The sequence below is a fragment of the Panthera leo genome, chromosome A2 (genome assembly GCF_018350215.1).
Source record: "Panthera leo isolate Ple1 chromosome A2, P.leo_Ple1_pat1.1, whole genome shotgun sequence".
NCBI lineage: Eukaryota > Metazoa > Chordata > Mammalia > Carnivora > Felidae > Panthera > Panthera leo.
The window spans coordinates 97,050,225-97,072,280 of record NC_056680.1 but is presented as its reverse complement, the minus strand read 5'-3'; the positions used below and the strand labels follow the sequence as shown (position 1 = coordinate 97,072,280).

The following is a 22,056-nucleotide window of genomic DNA, read 5'->3' as shown; positions in this document are numbered from 1 at the left end:
TATATAAATGTCCAATCACTATGTGGTACTCTTGAAACTAATATAACATTGTATGTCAACATCTATTTCAACTGAAAAAAGAAAGAGAAAAAAATTATCTTACATTAGGATAGAGCACAGGCTCTTGGGCCAGATCGCCTCAGCTACACGCTGGGTCCACCCATAAACTGTGGGCTCACTCCATGCTCAAGTACCTTGGGTGTGGGTTTCTGCTGCTGTAAAGCGACTGGCTATCCTAAACACTAAACAGATGAATACAAATAAAACTCTTAAGTAGTGTCTAGCATGGTAAATGTTAGCTTTTTTTATTATTATCATCAACATAATAATGTCCCATGCAAAAACTTTAGGAACAAAACAAAAGCTTTGTTGCTTCTGAGGTTAAAAAAAAAAAAAAATGCCACTTGTCCTCAGTGTTAGAAACGTGTAACTGAGGGACGCCTGGGTGGCTCAGTTGGTTGAGCGTCGGACTTCGGCTCAGGTCAAGATCTATCTCACGGTTTGTGAGTTTGAGCCCTGCGTGGGGCTCTGTGCTGACAGCTCAGAGCCTGGAGCCTGCTTCAGGTTCTGTCTCCTTCTCTCTCTGTCCCTCCCCACTTGTGCTCTCTCTGTCTCTCAAAAACAAATAAATGTTAAAAATAAAAAATTAAAAAAAAAAGAAATATGTAACTGAGTATACCTCCTTTTCATTATGATTTACAGGATATTTAAGATCACATGTGAAGCACAAACAGAGCAACCATTTCTGCTGATTTACAGTCTCCACAGTTGGGCTCCTCTTCATTTTAATCCTGATTCTCTATTTAATTTATTTGTTTTCATTGTGTTTTCTTGTTGCGAATTACTTGGAATCCTTTGGGAAATACCATCCACAAAATGTCTTATGTATGTGTGTGTGTATATATATATATATATATATATATATATATGTATGTATGTATGTATATATAAACTGAAGCTTTTCAAGTAAGAAACTAATTTGTTTATGTAAGCAAAATGAAATGGAAAACAGCAGGAAATGTTAGTAAAAAAGGGAGCTAATGAAAAAAAGCATAGAGGGAAAACCCTAGAAATGAGGACAAAATTTTGAATATTAAGTAGATGGCAGTGGGGGGATTCTATAAAGAGGTTTATGGGTGAAAATGCAACCTCAAAATGGCAATTTAATAACAAAATGATACGTATCAACTTAACTAGGGAGTCTGGATCTTATTATGGAAACTATAACCAAAATACATCTGAAATAAAACCAGATTTAAATTTCTGTTGCTGAAACAGAATCGCAATTTAATTTTGTTAACTAAAAGAAAAAAAAATTATTTGATCATATCAACTCCAACCATATGATGTTTATGCATAGCAAGCTACAAAAGACAAAGACAGCAGATTCCAGGGCTCTAATTACTTTCTCACAGAAGAAAAATTAAACCATATAAAAGGAAAACATCGAAAATAGAAATGCAGTAAGAAAAAATCAAAGTTATACATAAAATAATTATAATAATATAAAAACCTAAGCATATAATTTCACAATAAACATTTTTAAACAAAAGCAAAGCCCAAATAAATAAAATACTGAAACGCCACATTTGTACACTACCAGACTTAGACAAGGATACAGTAAGATGCCCGAATTTCACAAAGCATCTCCTCCACTAGAAAAGGAATTAACCATGTTCTTTAAATAAATAATATTTCAAGTATCTGTTCCCGTTCCATAAGTACCATCATAAATTTGCTGGGATAATGGCAAGGTAAAAACTAAATCCTTCCATGAGCCTACGGAGAGATGTCTACAGTATCATCATACCCAAAGCAAACCCTCAACAAATAAGTATATGCAATACTGCAAACTTATAAAAGAAAACTAATTCAAAGTTATTCCAAATTAAACTAAGAAATGAGATGGCTTGGCAATCTATCCACAATGCTATACCAGTTTTTACTTATATCACCCCTTATAGGAAAGGCCAATATCAATCACAGGGCCACCTATCTAACGGCCTGGCTGAGGAACCAGGCCATTAGATATCTTGAATATCTTCACCTCAAAAGTCAAATAGAAAAGAGAAAAAAGAAATGTTTTAGTTCTCCAATTTTTCCCTGAAAGGCAGTTTACATGAGATGCATATAGTTCTTTATTAAACCAAACCACTTATCACCATATACTTAGAATTCACAGGGTTCATTACTCTAATGCCTAAGTACTCTGGAAAACAGGACATATGCTCATATAACTAATATTGGTAGACGGCTGTAAAATTTCATTCATTCACAATTAATTATTGAACACTCGATTTGTGCCACAAAGGGGACACAAAAATTACAAAGACAAAGAGCTCCCTGCCCTGAAAGAACTCACAGTCATGTGGATCATCTGGTTGAAGCAGAGTAACAAACGGATTTTTAAAGGGAAAGTTTGTGAGATAGAGTACAGACGAATTTCCTGGAGATCTAGGATGGCTGGGCACTCAAATACTTTTCGACTGTTGGTCCACTGGTAATGGATAGCACACCTATACTCACAAACCTACAGAGATTCGTAGCTCTGGAATCACGACTGTTTCCTGTTATTCTATTACTGTGAAGTGTTCATGTGGTTAGGAAAATTCCTTCAATTATGAAGAAATCCCTCAGTGGTCACCGAATAGAGACAAAGTAATTAAACTAACAATTTACTCAGGTGACTTTACCTGGGCGGGTGTAAGCAGCCTAATCTACATCTCACTGCTTTTTGCCCTATGATGCCGTTCTTCAGCTCATCCAAGTTCGACAGGTGAGAGGCCCTGACCACACTGATTTTTAAATATAGGCACAGAGCTTTAACTACACTGGAAGTGTCTCCAGTACAGCTGAGAGCAGGGAGGAGAATGACTCCCACTGCACCTTCTATTCTGATCTCTCTGCCTGTCTACCTGAATTCAGTGATGACTTAAGAAGCACTTTGATACTTTACATGCTTCAGTGGCATTTCTGCAAATAGTTCAGAATATTTTAACTTCACCTTGTTGTATTTTAGACTTTTCAGAGAAGCAGCTTCAGTTAAAAACTGAACCATAATAAATTTCTCTGTTAATCTCCTTATAGATGTGCACATTTCCAGTCGACTCATGGCAAACTATGTTCCCAGAGAATTTCCTTGAGCTTTGTAGTTTGATAATGTAACTGTTCTTAATAATAAAGGACTGGGGCGCCTGGGTGGCTCAGTAGGTTAAGCGGCCGACTTCGGCTCAGGTCATGATCTTGCGGTCCGTGAGTTCGAGCCCCGCGTCGGGCTGTGTGCTGACAGCTCAGAGCCTGGAGCCTGTTTCAGATTCTGTGTCTCCCTCTCTCTGACCCTCCCCTGTTCATGCTCTGTCTCTCCCTGTCTCAAAAATAAAATTAAAAAAAAGTTTAAAAAAATTTAATATTAAAGCACTGAAATTTTCCTACATGGTGGCGGGACACTATATATGCTACAAATCTATATATCCATAGACACGTGGGTATACATATACAGCCAAAGACAACTTGTGTATGTGTGTATGTTTCAGAGTGAAAGCTAATTCTTTCCTGACTTTTAATCATATAGTCACATATTTTGTCACATAGCGCTACTCAGCAGATACATACTGTTTCCTGACCATCTGTTTCAACATTATACGATACCAGTCACACAGGAAATCACATGATAGAATGTAGATGAATCAAAACAATACTACCTTTCCTGACCAAAAAAAAAAAAAAAAGGTATATGCCCCAGGTAGACTGGAATCTCCGTCTCCATCTTTGTAAATGAAGAGCAGCATAAAAAAAGATGTATCATAATTATTATTGGTAGAGTAGGTGGTTCATTTTAATTCATGAACTGTCATGATGAGCTCCACCATCCCCCTTTCCCTTCCTCTCAAGCACTCCTACCTATAATTCCAAGGTCAAATGCTGTGAATATATATTTTCTCAATTTTAACAGAGCTAAATTTAACTGCCAGAACTAACTCTCCAAAACCTTACCTCCATTCTCATAGACTTAGCAAACACTAAATTCACACCTCCAGACAACATTCATGAAAGTAAGGGGTCTGAATATTCATGTAACTAATTAAGAATTCTATAATGAAGGCTTGAAATTTTATGTCTACAAGATACTTCTAGATCTAAAGATCCTCTAATCCAGCACCTTCATTTTAGAGAATTCGGCTATGGAGTTGGTACCAGTTCAATCTGTTTGACACCATTTACAGAATCAGTAAGCAAAATACAACACAAAATCCAAAGTCCCTTTCAGCTGGTAGACACAGATTTGCTTAAAAATAATAATCATTACAATCCATTCTTTCTCAAGAAGGGCAATACTGAGTAGATCTATTTCCAGCCACCCCTGAGACAGAATGGACTAAGCACAAGCATTTGCTAGGTAATTTTACATAACAACAAAGAAAACTGAACTTGTCTTTAAAACGGGCTAATGCCCAGCCCAACACATACCTCAAGTGAAATAAATGCCAAGAACCAGGTCAGGGTGTCTTCAGCAGCAAAAATTCACTGAAGAAGAAATAGCCATGGAAACAGCCACTCCCATTCAAATACTTTTAGAGGCACACATTCATACACATAGAAGTGGTATTTTAAGAACCCACGGCCAGTCTAATTCGTGCAGAAAAATCCCTAAAAGCAACATTTCCGTTATTATTGTATTGGTTAGTATACTTCCTCTATTTGCATTAACTTGCACTGTATGTTTTCTTTCATGACTAATTTTAGTATTTTTATGAGGTGGCATCCCTTTGTAGAAACAATATCTCCTTGTATGACATCAGGCCAATAGGAAAAAGATTTTAATTTACAATGACCTGTCAAAAGGCTACTGCCTGAAATCAAATTAGGAAGTACTGGAATATCATCTGAAGTTCACCGTGCCTTCAGAAAAGAAAACAAACACAATATCTTACTGATGAGCACTTATTTTTGCAATGCAAATTAAGACTGAAAGAAGTACTATTTCAGTCTACTGATGCTTTAGAATAATATTCATGTTTGTCACTTTGGAGCCTTTATTTAGGATCACTGCAGATCCAGTATCAGAGGGCAAAACACAGCTAGAAAAATCTACAAAGGAAAAAGAAAAACTTCCAGCTGACCAGGCAAAGTAATTCCACAGAAGGTGTCCACCATCTGCATACCTGACTATTTTGGATGGGTGCATTAACAATCCAGGCTTACCCTGCAAGACCCTGACAGCTAAGTACAGCACTGGTTCTTCTTGGCCCTGAACTCTCTTCCAAATCTGCCACCAAGCTTGTACACAGCCCTGAGTTACTCTTACAGTTTTTAAATGGCCCAGCAGTACTAACTTATTCTAACAGAAATAAATGTGAGTCAGTATCTTTACATCTCTGTACCTCTTTGGCCTCCCCTGAATAGAAGTGCTCTTCCCTAGTCTCAATCCATAAATACCACCAGCTCTGCTCAGAAGAATTACTCAGAGAACCCTACTTCACCTACCAACCCACCAACAAGGCTGTTAAACCTTTATACTTCTTAAAATCTTCCTAAATCTTCTCCTCTTTGGAAGTTTCTCCAAAGCGCTATTTCTCAAACTTTATTCCTCCAAAATGTGGGCCTGACCCATCATGCTGCCTCCCCATATCCCCAGGTCCCACTTCCTTATCCTCGTGTTTCTTCTCCTCACAGTACCCCAATGCCATAGATACCTGGATCTAGCTCTCAGACCCCGCTGCCTTCCCCTGAGGGCCCCATTAGTTCACCCATCCGATTTTGCAACTGGTGGATCAAAGACAATCAACTCTCTCTTTATATCCAGCTAATTCCTCCACTATCTCCCATTTACTAACTACCTGTTATAAACCAAGCACTAGGCCAAGGTGCTTTTTGGGGAAGGGAAGGAGAAATCCAGGAGATGAATAAGAAATAGTTGCATATGATTTTTGTACTTAAAAGTTAACTTCATAAAAAACTGCACCTCTCATCATCTTCTGCCTTTATGTCTTGCCCCAGCTTGACCTTTGCCTGTCTTGATCCCCATTCTTATAAATATTTACCAGTCTTAGCCCTGTTAATTTGAACTCCTGCATATCCACTCCACCCCCATCTCCAGACCTGTTCCTGCAATCCATCTTCCACACTCCATCAGAGTGACCTTTCTAATATACAAATCCAATCATGCCTTTTTCTATGCTCAAAATCCCTTCTCATGACTGGTTAAGTTTTCAGAAAAGTGTGCAAATTCCTGAGTCTAGCACAAAGGAACCCTCATGATCTAAACTTGCCTTACTATGCACTAACAATATTAAACTACTTTAAGATCTGCAACAGAGAGGTGCCTAGGTGGTTCAGTCGGTTAAGCATCCAAGTCTTGATTTCAGCTCAGGTCATGATCTCATAGTTCGTGAGTTTGAGTCCTGTGTCAGGCTCTGCACTGACAGTGTGAAGCCTGCTTGGGATTCTCTCTCTCCCTCTGTCTTCCCCTGCCCTTCTCACACACACTGCCTCAAAATAAATAAATAAACTAAAAAAAAAAAAGATCTGCAACAGATAATGTGTTTTTCTTTCCTCTGTGCCTTCTTACTACTTTGCACACCTGCCCCTTTCTCTGCAAACACTTACTAAACCCTCAAAACTTAGCTAGATCTTCACCTTCTCCCAGAAGCTTCCCCTAACTTATGTCCAGAATCCAGGTGCTCTTTCTCTGAGCTCAGTGTCCTGTGAAAACCTCTAACACAGTGCATCTCTCACTGCATTATAACTACTGACTTACCCGTCCATCTTTCCCACTAGAATTCAGACGCCTTGAAAGAGGATACGTTCCAGTATGTAGTTCAGGAGATGGGCTGAGTTCTGGCTTACAGCAGACATTCTTTACAAGAAGATGCCCTCTTAGCAGAAGCAATTTGGACTAAGAATTTGTCAACTAATTGAAAAAAGCAGTTAAAGAATCATAAAATCTGATTTATATTTCATCAGGTCTATATTAACACAAGACATCTATAAGTACATTCATTCACTGATCTCTGGATATCACGCCAGGACCTTTGCTTTGAGTTTAAGTCTACAAATTAACAACTGGCATTATGCACCGGCTATAATGACCAGTTTGACTTTCTTAGAGTGGGCCAAAATCTTGAAAGGCACTTGAAAGATAACTGGAGTAGTTGATCATTTTAGATATTTGTTCAAGCAGTTTTATTAATCCATTTCACCTTCATTTAATTCAACAGCAAGATTTTTAGGTAACCTCTTTATCAGACCTTTCTGAAGATTTCAATATAGGGTTTTATAGAAAAAAAATTTCTTTTAACACTCATATTTCATTGATATACCTAATATTTAATTAAACACATACCTAGAAAGATAAGAAACCAGCAAAAACAGGTTTAGAAAGGTACATAACCAACTCATAGTTAGCCTACAACTCAACTTAGCAGGATGAAAAGTGAGGGCATACTAAATAGCAGACTGTAAGTAAGCCAGAATCAGTCAGATGGGCCCCATCAGTATGGAAAATATCAGTTAATCTGATAAGTTGGTTAAATAAGTTGGTAGAAAGCATCTAAGATAAACGTTTCTGCAAGAACAGTGGGAATGAAAGAAAGAATGGAGAACTGATGAACTTCCTCCAGCTTTCCAGAACCAGCAACAATTAAGAGGGAAGCACTATAGCAAAATGATGAGGTCAACTATCCCTTTAAATTCTTCAATGACTCCCCAGAGTTTGCATTTAATTCCAACCACTTAGTATATAAGTCTCTCCTTGAAATATTACCTGCCTACATTCTTACACCATGCACACGCACACGCACACACACACCCCTAATGTTCCTTAGTTCTGATTTACGTACAGTTACCTCTAACATACTTTTCTTCGATTTAGGATATCCTACTTTACCTGATGAACTCTTATTCATCTTTAAAGTCAAGTGCCAGAGTGCCCGGGTGGCTCAGCTGGTTAAGCCTCCAACTCTTGATTTTGGCTCAGGTCATGACCTCAGGGTTCATGAGTTCGAGCGCCACATCAGGCTGTGCGCTGACAGTGCAGAGCCTGTTTGGGATTCTCTCTCTCTCTCCCTCTCTCTGCCCCTCCCCTGCTCATATGCACACTCTCGCTCTCTCTCTCAAGATAAATAAATAAACATTAAAAATAAATAAAGTGAAGTACCATTTCCTCTAAGAAGCCCTTCCTGATGATTCCCCTCCTCCTAATGAAGGGGGACACCTCTGCGCCCTGTTAATATGCACGTGACCACGTGTACTGGCCACGCTGGGTCAGTCCTAGGTTATGCCTGTTGTTGCTGCCTACGTGTTAAGAATAGTCCTTTCACTATCAGAAAGTGTCCCAGTTTGACAATAAATCATATAGTCACCTTAGACACTGTAGGATATAAAGAAGACTAAGCAACTTGCCTATGCTCTTATTTAAAAAATAAATAGAGGCGCCTGGCGAGCTCAGTCAGTGTAGTGTGCAACTCTTGTTCTCGGGGTCGTGGGTTTGAGCCCCATGTTGGGTGTAGAGATTACTTAAAAATAAATAAATAAAATATAAAATAAAAATAAATAAAGACGTACACACACTCAGATCATCTACTTTCTCAAATATGTATTATTATTATTCACCTCTTTTTTATTGTGAAAAGTGTCCCAGTTTGGAGAATAAAACACATACAGTCACTTCTTGAATATAACTATGTCACAATACTTATGGAACTATCCTATAAATGTTTTATTCTCCATCTCCTTCACAAGACTAGAAATTTCTTGATAAGCAAGGGCTTGTCTTATTTATCTTAATATCCACACATCAGAGCTCAATGTTCAACACATATTAAGTATATTCAGTAATGTCTGTTGACTTATCAATCAATTAGAAGACAACACTTCTCTAAATAGCTGCAGCATAACCAGTTATTTATAAACACCTGAATAATAAGTGATCTATCAACCTTGACTAATGCCCAGACAGTAATTGTGAAATGTTATAATCATATTAATCTCAAAATGAAAATATCGTTAGCAGTAATAACATACAGTACATAACAGTATTTCACATACTGGCTCAATTCATTCAAACAACATGAACATAATATACTGTCACATATTCTTACCAACACCACTACCACCCAAAATGTAATTCTTTTTTTTAAAGAACACTTTTTTATGTCACCAGGAATATATGTAAACCCCCAAAAAAGTTATTGTATTTTTATTTAATAAAAATGCAGAAAACAGCCTGGCAATTCTCTTCCTTAGAGTGCCATTATTAAAGGCTATTTCTGTCTGGGGAAAATGACATACATTTTGTACCTAAGCAAATTTACATGAGTAAACAAAGGATGTCATATTTTAGCCTAATAACAATTGTCAGACTTCTCCCAGATAATATAATTCGTGGAAGAAACATACAGACAAAAAATATGATTTGAAGACCTTGGATTATTTGTTCCCATGCAGTTTATTACTAATTACTTACAAGTCACAGAGAAAAATGGAAAGCTGTTTTCTGGATAAACTAAGTCATACTCAGAAAGAATCTGATTAGAGAATGAGACAACTGGCTACCAAAATAATTACAGAGCTAAAACTTAGGTCTGGAATTAAAACCAAAGACATCTCTAAAATCAGTTATCAAGGTGAGTGGGGCCAGAAATGACCCCCCCCCAAAAAAAAGTATTTCCTCTCTAATCACAGAAAAGTACAAAAGAAAACACATTTTAATAAATAGCTTAGGAAATAAAATGTGGGGAAGAGACTAAATGGTAAAAAATAATTCAACTGCCTTCTTTAATTAAATTTTCAATAATTTTCATGTAAGAATACAGATATACTCACATACACAATTTACCATAGTTGTGGCAAATGACTGAAATTTCTAAGTAGCTTTACAACTTTAGTATGGAGCCTCAATTTTTGTATTTTCTGGCAACTAATTACAAGCTTGGTTGATCACTCAAAGCAGAAATAAAGTTAAAGCAAAATGAATACTCTCCCCCTTCAACCCTCACAGCTATATCTCATGCAACCATACTTTAATGACTGTTTCTGGTTACTTATAAACTGTCATTATCTTACAGGGCAATAGATTGAGATTTCCCAAATGAAAGAGCACAACAGCTTCAGCAAGCCAGAACAGGGACCAGAAAAGATTACCATCTATAATGGAATCGCTCGGCTTTCATTTATAACTGCTAACTTGAAGAATTTTACTTACAAAGAAATTATACAATCATTATACATGTACAAATTTTATCACCATCATCCTTCAGGTGGGGGAGGGAACAGGAAAGGGGAAGGGGCGTAGGTGAGGGACATCAAAGGTTACTACCACCAATTGTGTACCTACTGTGTGCCAGGCAGTGTGACAGTTCCAGAGACACAGCCATAAAACAACCTGCTTGGGGCTCAGTCGGTTAAGCGTCCAACTTCAGCTCAGGTCATGATCTTACCATTCGTGAATTCGAGTCCCTTGTTGGTTAGGCTCTGTGCTGAGCGCTCAGATCCTGGAGCCTGCTTCAGATTCTGTGTCTCCCTCTCTCTCTGCCACTCCCCTGCTCCCACTCTGTCTCTCTCTCTCTCTCTCAAAAATACATAAACATTAAAAAAATTGTTTTAATTAAAAAAAAAAAAACTAAAACTTCTGATTGCTGTATCTGCAAATGGGGCAATCTCCTGAGAGCTCTCTAGTTCCTTAAAAATACTACTCACAGAACTCATTATTCAGAGAAGGAACCAGCAACATAAAAATTCCACAAGCATCAGAATCTCCAATGGAAAAACACAAGTTTCATCTCAAAGTTAGCTGGGTGCATAATAATGTTGCCTTTTTTCCTTTAAATAATCCTTATAATTATATACAATCACATAAGTATTATTACTATAAAATCAGTATTCAATAAAATACAAATAGAATTTATTAGCCACATTGTAATAAGGTGTAAGTAAAGTATACCTAATGAAAAATGGTAATGCAGCACCAGAGTATACAGCAAGGGAATTTAATTAGGACTTCACCAGAGCTTACAAAATGCCAGAATTGCTTAAAACTGTAAGAGTTGAGTTATCAATTGATCTAATTAGACCAGAAGCAAGACTTTAAACTTCTAATTTCAGAAAACTCTGCTACCTGACAAAAATATTTTTCTAATCATTTACATGCTCCAGCATTATCTACCAAAGCTTTTCAAAGGTGAAATGCTATCCAATTCATGAGAGGAACTGACCCTTTGACTCTAACTAAAAATACTATATACTACCATATAGTTTAATCATACATCAAATGAATCTCTTTACGGCTAAAACTTTTGTTAAAAAGAACAACAGGAAACGACATATTGGCTGGTGTTTTGGAACAGGAAACATATTCAAAAGGACACCGTGGAGTCCTAGAATTCAAATTCCTGTTTTTAACTGAGAGTATGCCAGTGTTTTCATAGGATTACATATAGTCAAGATACTAAACTTGACATCTCCACACTCTCAACTCCTGAGAGTGAAAATCTGTTGACGCTCAATAATATTTTTTTTCTAGATTTTTAAAAAAGTTTATTTATTTTGAGAGAGACAGAGACGGCGCTAGTGGGAAATGGCAGAGTGAGAGGAAGACAGAGAAACCCAAGCAGCCTCCACACCGCTAGAGTGGAGTTGGATACAGGCTCAAACCCATGAAACCATGAGATCATGACCTGAGCTGAAACCAAGAGTCGGACACTTAACGGACTGAGCCACCCAGGCACCCCTGAAGCTCAATAATTTAACAGATTAAAAACAAAGCCATGGTTTCATGTGGGAGAACCGTTAGACTCTTTTTTAAAAACAAATATTTATTATTTTTGGTAAGACTACTCATCAAAATATTTTTCACTTCAAATCCAGGATATATGCCCAGTTTTTTTTTTTTTTTTATTAAAAGCATACTTGAGGTTACACATTAGGGTATCACTCACACAACCAGCAACTGAAGGAAGATATCTAACATCTATGCAAGTGTTATCATCATAATTTAAAATACATTGGAAGATCTTCCCCCATAATATTCACAAGCTTACCCACAAATGTGGGATCAATTTTACCTGGAATAAAAAGTATATGCACTTAATGAATTCAACTGCCAAAAGTCCACCCATTTTCTTAAACCAACACTTTCTTCAGTATTCCATTAATTTATACTCTTCAACCAAAATTTTCTGTGACATAAGGGTTAATTATTTGAATCTTGGTCAATATTAAACAATGTTTTTGTCAACTTCTTAAGTTGTTATTACTGATCATTCCAATTGTGCTTCCGTTACTTTTTTACATATAATTAAAGAAGTAACATATGCTCATTATAGAAAATTTAGTAAATCTAGAAAAATATAATTTTTTAACATCAACTGTATTCTCTCACCCAGAAATTACCAGAGTTAACATTTTAACATATGTGCTTTTTTTTTTGATATTTATTTATTTTTTTAAAGAGAGAAAAAGAGAGCACACATGCATGCAAGCAGGGAAGGGGCAGAGAAAGAGGGGGACAGAGAACCCAAAGCGGGCTCTGCTCTGACAGTGGAGAGCCTGATGTAGGGCTCGAAGCTGAACCAAAGTCAGACACTTAACCAACTGAGCCATCCAGGCACCCCGTCGATGTATGTGCTTTTAATCTTTGTTCTAGGTACAAATATACGTACATTAAAAATAAAATTGTGATAAAAATGCGTATTAAGTATTCAACCAGTGTTTCTACCCTGTAACATACTGGGTATAGTAATATTTCTTATCTTTAAAATTTTAGAAAACATGACTTACGATAGCTTTGTCCTATTACCCAAATGTATATATCATAATGAATTTAACCATTCCCCTATTACTAGGCATGTGAGTTCTTTTAACTTTCTACCAAGACAAATAACAACTCTGATGTACTCCTTACTAATAATCATGGGCCAAGAAAACACATTGACCAAAAACACAATATTCACAACTCATATCCAAAAATGGCCTGTAAACACACGAAAACACTTCATCTCATCAATAAATCAACATAATACATGGGAATTATGAGAGACATTTCTCACCCACCAAACTGAAAACTATAAAATATATAAATAACACCAAGTGCTGGTGTGGGGATTATGAGAAAACCATTCCAATGCAATGCTAGTTATACACTGATACAACCTTTCTAAATAATAATTCAGGCAGTATATTTTAGCCAATTTTCAGAAATCTATCCTAAACAATCATAGATAATTCTAGATCCCAAGAAAAAAAACTGTAAATAGCATTCCCTTTTAATGCTAATTTAACGTTATGCACATATATCAAAAGTTAATGAAGACTTAATCTATATTGTCATCATTCTTGTGTTCTGCTGTTATAGACTCTCATTTCTGATCCAGTTTTTATTTTTCATAAGGCTTGTTTGTGTGTTTAATGTTTAGTGCTCAATCTTAAACTTTCTAACATCAATATAGATAGATACAGATAGATAGACAGATAGATAGGTTCAAAGTGAACAGTGTGAATTTATGTCTTTTTCTTTCCACAAAACAACTTTGCACATCCATTTTATCTGAAACAAGTGCTTAGTAAAAGAACCCATCAATACCGCAGTGACTCACAAGTGGATTTTAAATGCCAACCAATAAGCCTGCTTTTCCGTCTCCTCTGTGGAGGTCCTTTACACAGGAAAGAAAACTCTTCAAAACCCTGAACAGGGACCTCTGACTCAGTACTATTTAAAATCCTTGTATTCAAGATTAGACAAATTTTACAGCATGAATGTACCCTCCCCACAACTCTATCCTGACATACTTTGAAAGAGGAGTAGAAGTAGAAAGTAATTTTTAGAGGAGAGCTCTGAAGTGGACAAGGGTCCCCCTCGCTGTACAGTGACAGATTGAAGGCAGTGAGTCACCCGGGTTCTTAGGGCGAGGCCAGTCCAAAAGCATCAAGGGGAAAACTCCACAGATAGTTACTCTGGCAGCCTCTCACCTGGTCACTCCAGGAAAGAAGGCTCCATAATCATGATTGTTGATCTTTTTTGACCCTTGTCAACCTATATGTGTTCCAATATAGCCACTGTATTTCAGCTGGTGTAGAAACTAACTTGGAAGATCATCTTCCCACAAAATAAAATTCATTATCTGACTTAAAAAAGGGAGGAGACTAACAGGTCTATGAGCCATTTCACTTAAAACCACTTTTCCTGAGACATAAATATCTGGAGGAAAGTTTTAATTCTACAAATGCTTTTCTTAAATCTCTCTGAAAACAGATGTAAGTGAAGAGAAAAACTTTCCTCCTCCTGAAAAATAAAATTTTTATTTTATAAAAGATCTTTATATTCTGCCTGTTTCATTGTCCTTTTTGTAAGAATAGATGCATGAGAGAAAGTTAGACTGGAAAATTAGGAATTTTTATCAATATCTCACTCATGGTGAACTGTGCTATGAAGCTATTTCCAGAACAAAAGTGAGTGAAGCAATTAATATGTCAGCAACCATATTACAAAACATTTCTTTATTCTTAGGTTCTTCAGCAGGGTGTTTAATATATAGTTCAACCCATACTTTCAAAAGTTGAGTGGCTCTAAAAAGCCACTCTATAAAAATGTACTCCCTTGGATTTAAAACTTCAACCATTTTAAAGTTTTTACTATAATCTATAGCATAAATATCATTCTCAAGAGCAATATAAATTCACTTCCACATTCCAACAAAAGATGTCCAAAATTTTCCCTTTGAAATAATAGCACATTTATGATAATGGTACTTATTATACAAATATGTATAAGAGATAATTAGAGAACCACAAGATGTTAAAGCTGAGAAGGGGTCTTTTACAAGTAAGACAGTCTCAATTATCAATAAGAAAACCAAGGCCTCAAGAGGCAGATTTGTCTAGTTTACAGAATACCAAGTCACTCTTGGTGTTACTTTCATTACCAGCTAATAATATTTAATAGCAATATATATACTATGCTTCAGTAAACAATGTGCAATTAACTAAATAAATGCCTGCCCCAAATTACTCATCTCCTAAATGGTTATATTACAGATAACAGCAAGTATGGCATATGAAATCTTTATTAAAATATTGGAAAGTGAGGAGAATTTTAAATATAAAGAGTCTATGAACAATTTCAATCAACATAAAAGGATAATGAAAGAAACAACGTAAGAGCAGGAGGATGGAAATAAGCTGACCAGATCATCAGAAAAGGACAAGGGTCCCTTGTGCTAAAACCAACATAAAGATGGAATCAGCATTAGTACTATTTGTGCTTTTAAAGATACCTCATGCTGAAGCAAACACTTGGGCTTCATCAGTAGCAATTTCAGATAACGCGAATAGAAGCGCAGTGTCCCACAAGGGAGTTGCTCCAACCATCCTCTTTGCCACAGACACCATTCTTCCTCATCCCTACAAATACCCTCATCCCTTCCTGGATCCTGCTGTCTCCTCCGTTTTTTATTTTTTGGGTTTTTTTTCTCCTCTCTCCATGAAATTGCATAAGGGGCAGACAGGATCTGTTGCTCCCACCTCTTGTCACTTAATTTTTAGACCATGTCAGCACCCAGAAAATTCTCTTGCCCCTGCCCTTTAGACTTTCCCATAGTCTGCTGTCCTCAGGATATCTTAAATTTGAACATATCGCAAGCCAAACTCCTGGTGTCTCCTACATCCTTTATTTTTTAATTTGTTTATGTTTATTTATTCTTGAGACAGAGAAAGAGAGAGAGAGAGAGGAAGAGTGTGTGGGGAGGGGCAGAGAGCGAGGGACACACAGAATCTGAAGCAGGCTCCAGGCTCTAAACAAACTGTCAGCACAGAACCCAATGCATGGCTCGAACCCACAAACCATGAGATCATGACCAGAGCCGAAGTCGGACACAACCGATTGAGCCATCCAGGAGCGTCCCCCCCGCCGCCATCCCTTTTAAAAAGCATGCCCATGATTCCATTTATATGAATGTCCAAAAGAGGCAAATCCATAGAGACAGAAAGTAGATTAGTGTTTGCTAGAGGATACAGGAAAAAGGGAAATTAGGAGTGACTGCTAACAGGCACAGGGTTTTGTTCTAGGGTGACGGAAATGTTCTACAATTAGATAATAGTGATGGTTGCACAGCACTGTGAATATACGGAAAACCAGTGAATTGCGCACTGTAAAATGGTGAATTTTATGCTATTTGAATTTTATCTCAATAAAACAATTGCAAATTAAAAATAAATGAAAATAAGCACATTCACAATGTTTTACAACTCCACACACACACGCACACACATACACACACTTCTTCTAACTTTCCTTTCACCTTGAAAAATAATAAACTCCCCAAAGGTGGAATTATTAAAGCAGAGGCCGAATGATCATCTGTCAGCAATGTGCTATTGAAGAGCTAACTGAACTGAGTGGAAAATTACACTAGATTACCTTGAAGTATTTTTCATCTTTAAGTTTCTATGTCACAAGCCAAAATGAAAAAAATGAGAACCAGGAGGAAAATTTTTAAGTGACCAGGAAGAAAAAGTATGAATCATTTATTCCCATTCAAAATGAGAACTGTAGAATATAATGAAGCAAAAGAATAAAAACGAAACAGATCCAAAAAGGAAGGGCACAGAAAATTATGAAAAAAATATTAAGTAAATTAAATAACCTCACAAAAACCAAATGATATTCAGAGTTTAATATACCAATATTTGTTTTGCTCGTACAGAATTTATCCCATATCTAACTGTATTTCTCTAAAGAAATTCCAATACTTTTTCTGTCCTTGAGTAATGAAGAAGAAAAAAAAATCTAGTGAAGATGAGATTTAAATCAAATTACTATTGATGGGCATGTAACTGGGTTAATAAGGTAAACAAGGTATGGATAACATAACAGAAAATTATTTTCCCCGAAATTCAGCTACTCTTACCTTTAAAACCCATTAACGCAACAACTAGCATCCTTTGTAGGTAAGTTTACATGGGAAGACAAAACATTATGGATGATACAAAAACCGAAAAACTAAACCTTTCTACTAAAAGAAATGCCAGCAAACATCTATTAATAGTTTGCTGTAGTAAAGAATCCCTTTCTATATACCAAATGACCAACATTTAGTGAAATAGAAAAGAGGTATTTGTGTACACACTCAATATTAGAAAAGGGGTTCATTCAGTAAATACTCATTATTGGATTTACAGAGTACACTAAAATGTTTTATATATTTACCTAGTTATAAGCCACAGGTACAAGACATCAAAATTTTAAAGAAGTCCAACTTAAATATTATGACATCCAAGTTATCCAAATTAAAAAAAAAAAAAAACTAAATAAGATGACAATCCTTATATTCTCTCTTGTTTATTAATTTGGGCTTCCAAAAAAAAAGAAGAAAATGGAATTTCTGAGTCTATCAAGAACTTCTTTCTCCTGTTCTTTCATAATTAAAAACTTAGACCACACAAGAGTCTAGGATGTGACATTTTAATGACCCAAACTTTTTAGGAATCATAATCCACTCTGGTATCCAGAAACATCATGCACATTACTACTTTACACCTGTTTCAGCTGCAAAGGATATTACTTTACACAAACAGCCACAGCAGATGGATCTGGAAAGCAAATGTGTTAAATGGGCTTCCCCAACATTTTGTGACCGGCTCCTTTCAGAAGCCAAAAGACTGTACTTCACAATCAGATTCCAAAGAGTGATCTGTTGACCGGCAGCCTCAGCACCCACTTGAGAATGCACAGTCTCACCTGAGACCTAATGTTCTGTGAATCTGCTGTATTATTCAAGAATATTAAATTCTGTTATAAAGGTCAAGAAAATAAATGGGATGGATGAAACTCCTAAGAAGTGATAGTCACTGATGGTAAGGAAGCTAATAGCTTATGAGGTAAAGGCAACACTCAAGAGACCCAATTAGGTATAGATAATAAAAGCCTATGAACTTCTAAAACAAAGGCAAAATTCATAAGATGTGTTAAAAATAGTTAAGTTAGTAAGCCATAAGACATCCCCAAATAGAAAATATGATGGAACAAACGAGAGGTTCACTTGTAGAAAGAAAGACATGGAAAGACTAAATCATCATCATTCTATCTCTGGACTGGCAGCTGTATCATCTCCATATCAGCCACCCACCGAGGATGCCCATCCTGGTCTTATTCCAGACCCACAGGTGCTTTACCCAAGAAACACAAATAAAACCAGGGAAACTGGCAAAACTACAGTTGTATGTAAGTGTACTTGTACCTACTCTCTTCTATAGAGCAAGAATTATCAAGAGCCCAGAGTATTCGAGTACGTAGAGCCCTTACTCAAAAATCAACTCTGACCCTCATAACCACACCCTCAATGGGAAGAGTGATGTGAAAGAGAGTCAGGACACATGAATATTGTGTACCCAGGCCTCCCATAGTGTGGTCCTTTCAACCTTTGCACCTTAAGTGTGCTAACTTACCCCATGGCTTTCCTCTTGCTACTGGCTGTGTGTTTGAAACAGTGTGATTCAAACATTTAATTTGGTTGCTGAGCCTATCTATTCCACAACCTGTAGGAACGCTGGTAGTGTACTTGGAAGCTAACCATTGCATCCAGATAATTTCCCACAAAATACCTACTGAATTGGAAATCTGCATTTTAAAAGATCCCCAGGTGATTTATAAGCATATTAAAGTTTAAGAGCACCGAGGGAGACTATCTGAAGAAAGAAAAAGACAGAAATTTGGATCTCAGCACTACATTCTGAACAGTATCCTGAATATAAAGTCTCATATATGCCCTGTGTACCAACTCAGAGTTCCAGAAGAGATAGAGAATGCTGAGACCCACTTTCAACAAGTATCATGTAAGGTTTAGAGAAGCAATACTGCCCTTGGTGATTCTCCTTTGAATCTCAGCTCTGTAAAGCTCCAGTTTGAGAAAACACTCAGAAAAGTACAGCACAATATATCTTACCCTATCATTAACCCTATAATCTCCCTCTTGCTGGAAACTAGGAAAATAACCTTTTTCATCTCTGCTGTGTTTCAAGAACACCTATCCAAAGGACAAAAGGCTACCGGAAACAGAGAAAGGGTTAGGACTTCCTTAAGAAGGTTGCAGTGACCTAAGAAAGAATATCGAAGAACAGTTGAGCAGAATAGCCTGAGAAGCATCCTTAATGGGCTATACATTTCCATCTACCAGCACTCGCTGACCTGATCAGCTCCGGTCATTTTATGCATTTATTACATTTTATTGTATATTGCATTGTTCCTGACACATAGTAAGGGCTCAGTAAATGTTCTGAAATAATGGGGGGGGGGGGGGGGGAGCAATGAAAAATGTCACCTTTTCTATCCTGGATTCATTTAAAGCAAATTCAATGAATTGGATCTCTTGGTTTTGAGAAATTCCTGAGAATGAAGGCATAATTCCACATCTCAAATTAGCATGGTTCATAACACTCTCATTCCATATCTCAAACTTGGATTTTATATTTTCCATTATTAATCCCATTTTTGACAACACTATGAAACACATCAACCAATCCATTAAGAAACAATGCATTTCTAAATTTTACCAACAATTATTTATAAGTAATATGCTACACAGGGAAGATCAGCTATTACTCTGATGTTTTTCTAGGTCCAGATTTAAGGTATCTTAGGAAAATACAGACTCAAGGCATCTATAGAAGAATTGAAATAAAAACTGAGGACATGATCACACATACAAAGATCATAAACAAGACATAAAACAAGAGTCTGAAAGTGTTGAGAAATTCTACCCTGGTGAAGACTTAAGATGAGACTATCAGGAAAAGAATGTAAAAGTTCTAAAGATCATTTTTATAAGGAATATGTCCACTTATTGTTGCTAAAAGAGGAAGTATGTTTAAATTTCAAAGGAAAAAGATTTAAGTTGGAAATCATAATCTACCATCCCATAAGTGAATCTTTATAAAAAGAATAAGGAAACATACATAGGGAATGGCTCAGCATTTTCTCCCTTCCAAATGGTCTATCAAATCCTGTTCAGTCCATGCATTTAGCACAGCCAAGGACAGTTGAAGTCCTCATAGGACATTAGACATTTCAGCACAGGTTTTCAGACTGTTATGTGGGTTTTAAATATCAAGTTTAAGAATTGACTCCACCAGCTCACATAAGAAAGAGGTAACATTACAGATTTGTGTGTCTTCTGCAGCTAACAGCATGAAAACAGACACATGACAAGACTTCAATAAATACTTATTGAATTTAATTATTACCACCCTCTGAGGCAAAAATCTTAATTGGAGAATAATCTAAACTCTACCATCACCACCACCAGTAGAAAAGTAGCTCTCAAAATTCCCAAGTGAATCCACTCACATGCTAAACAATCAGAACAACAACAAAGAGCAATTGTCTTATTCATTACAAAGGGCTAAGAATGAATCTTTTGTTTGCAAACTTAATCCACTCCAACTAGTACTGTTAACTGCCCACTAAAACGCAGTGCATTATTTTTGCTTCACAAACCTTAATCTTGATCTATGTTCTTGATAAAATGTGCTAAACTTTTATGCATGTAATCTATTTCATTCTTTGTTGCATGAAATACATAGTTTCTTTATTACATGACAGTTAAGAGGCAAAATGCTTTTTTTATAAGCAATAGTAGGGGGGAAAAAATCACTTGAATTTCAGAATATCATACCCCAAACCTGATTTGTTCACATATAAACAGCCATATTTCAAAGAGAAATCCTTTAAAATTCATTACATCTATTACTGTGCAGTTACGTTTGGGGCAGCACAGGACCCAAATACAAGGCTGGTGCCTCTTTTGGTTGAGTAGGTAGTGCTGGACTTGATAAATTTTCATAAGCTGCTATCCCCATTAGGGAGTTAGTCACTGGTTTTAACAAACTCCTTGAAGAGTTCATTTCAGTTATTCCTGCCTTGCTCAATGTGAAACAATTTAATCTTATTGCTTTCTTCCTAAGGGGTAAAAAGATGATGTTCAAAGGAGAACACTTGGGAAGGAAACACGCATGGCGAAATTTTGGAGCTCTCTGGTTAGGCCTGAGGGAAAGACACCTCTAAAGAGAGAGCCTAGAATTGGGGGGGTGGGGGGGCGGGGAGTAGGGGAAAGGCTCACAAAGGAAAGTGGAAAAGCACAGCAAAGAAACTTGGCTTACTCTGAAACCACACTATATTAGTTATTTTATAACACATCTACAGTTATTTTAAACATAGTTTAATTTGACATGGCCCATTCTGACCCAGAGCTTTTGTCTTACACTAATGAGATGAAAGTTTGCCTGCTAACATCCATAAATAATTTCACAGGTTATCACTTTATTTCAAAATAGTATTTCATAATTAAGACAAAGTCAAATTTCTCTTTGCTCTGTAAATCTACAGATCTTACAGCCTTATATGGAAGTTTCATAAGGTGGAAATAACAACAGACAGTGATTTTAGATTCTTTTAAAAGATACCGTATCAAATTCCAAATCTATGACACATACATATTGGATAAGCTAGAAGTCCCTAGGAAGTGGTTTCAGACTACACATTCTACCACCACAACCTTCCAGATTCCCCTAGGAGGGCATGCCACAATCTTAGGACAGAGCTGGTGTGCAAGTACACTTTGAAAAACCACTCCAAGGAGACTGTGATATTCAACCCACTACCTCCTGCCCCTATTGCCGTTATCAGCTAATAATGTTTCACTACCCGCTACTGATGTACATTGTGCTATTTCTTCTATACCGAATGTTAACTAAGTGAAGTCATTAGAATAGAGAATCTGAATTCAACTGGCATTTATTCAGTTTTTAAGAGGTAAAAATATATCCCGGAATGACAAATCAATTTAATTTCCTTTCATAAAATTTCATTTCAGTGCTACATCACAAATCCTGAACTCAAAGCTACTTACAGTCATAGCTTTCCAATTAAAGCATTTAAGTCCGCTAATATATTTCCATGAATCAAACTTTCACTACCAAGTAGCAGTACAAAAAAAGAGATAAGTTTGAACATCCCTCACAATCCACTTACACTCAAGTAAGAGATAACTCAGATGTTTTAAGCAAGTAAAT

At 36.6% G+C, this 22,056-nt stretch overlaps 1 protein-coding gene across 11 annotated transcripts in view; it reads right to left on the bottom strand.

Moving 5' to 3' along the window:
• PPP1R9A (protein phosphatase 1 regulatory subunit 9A) overlaps nucleotides 1–22,056 on the bottom strand; it is a 329,127-nt gene that overhangs the window by 302,467 nt on the left and 4,604 nt on the right. The window lies entirely within an intron of this gene.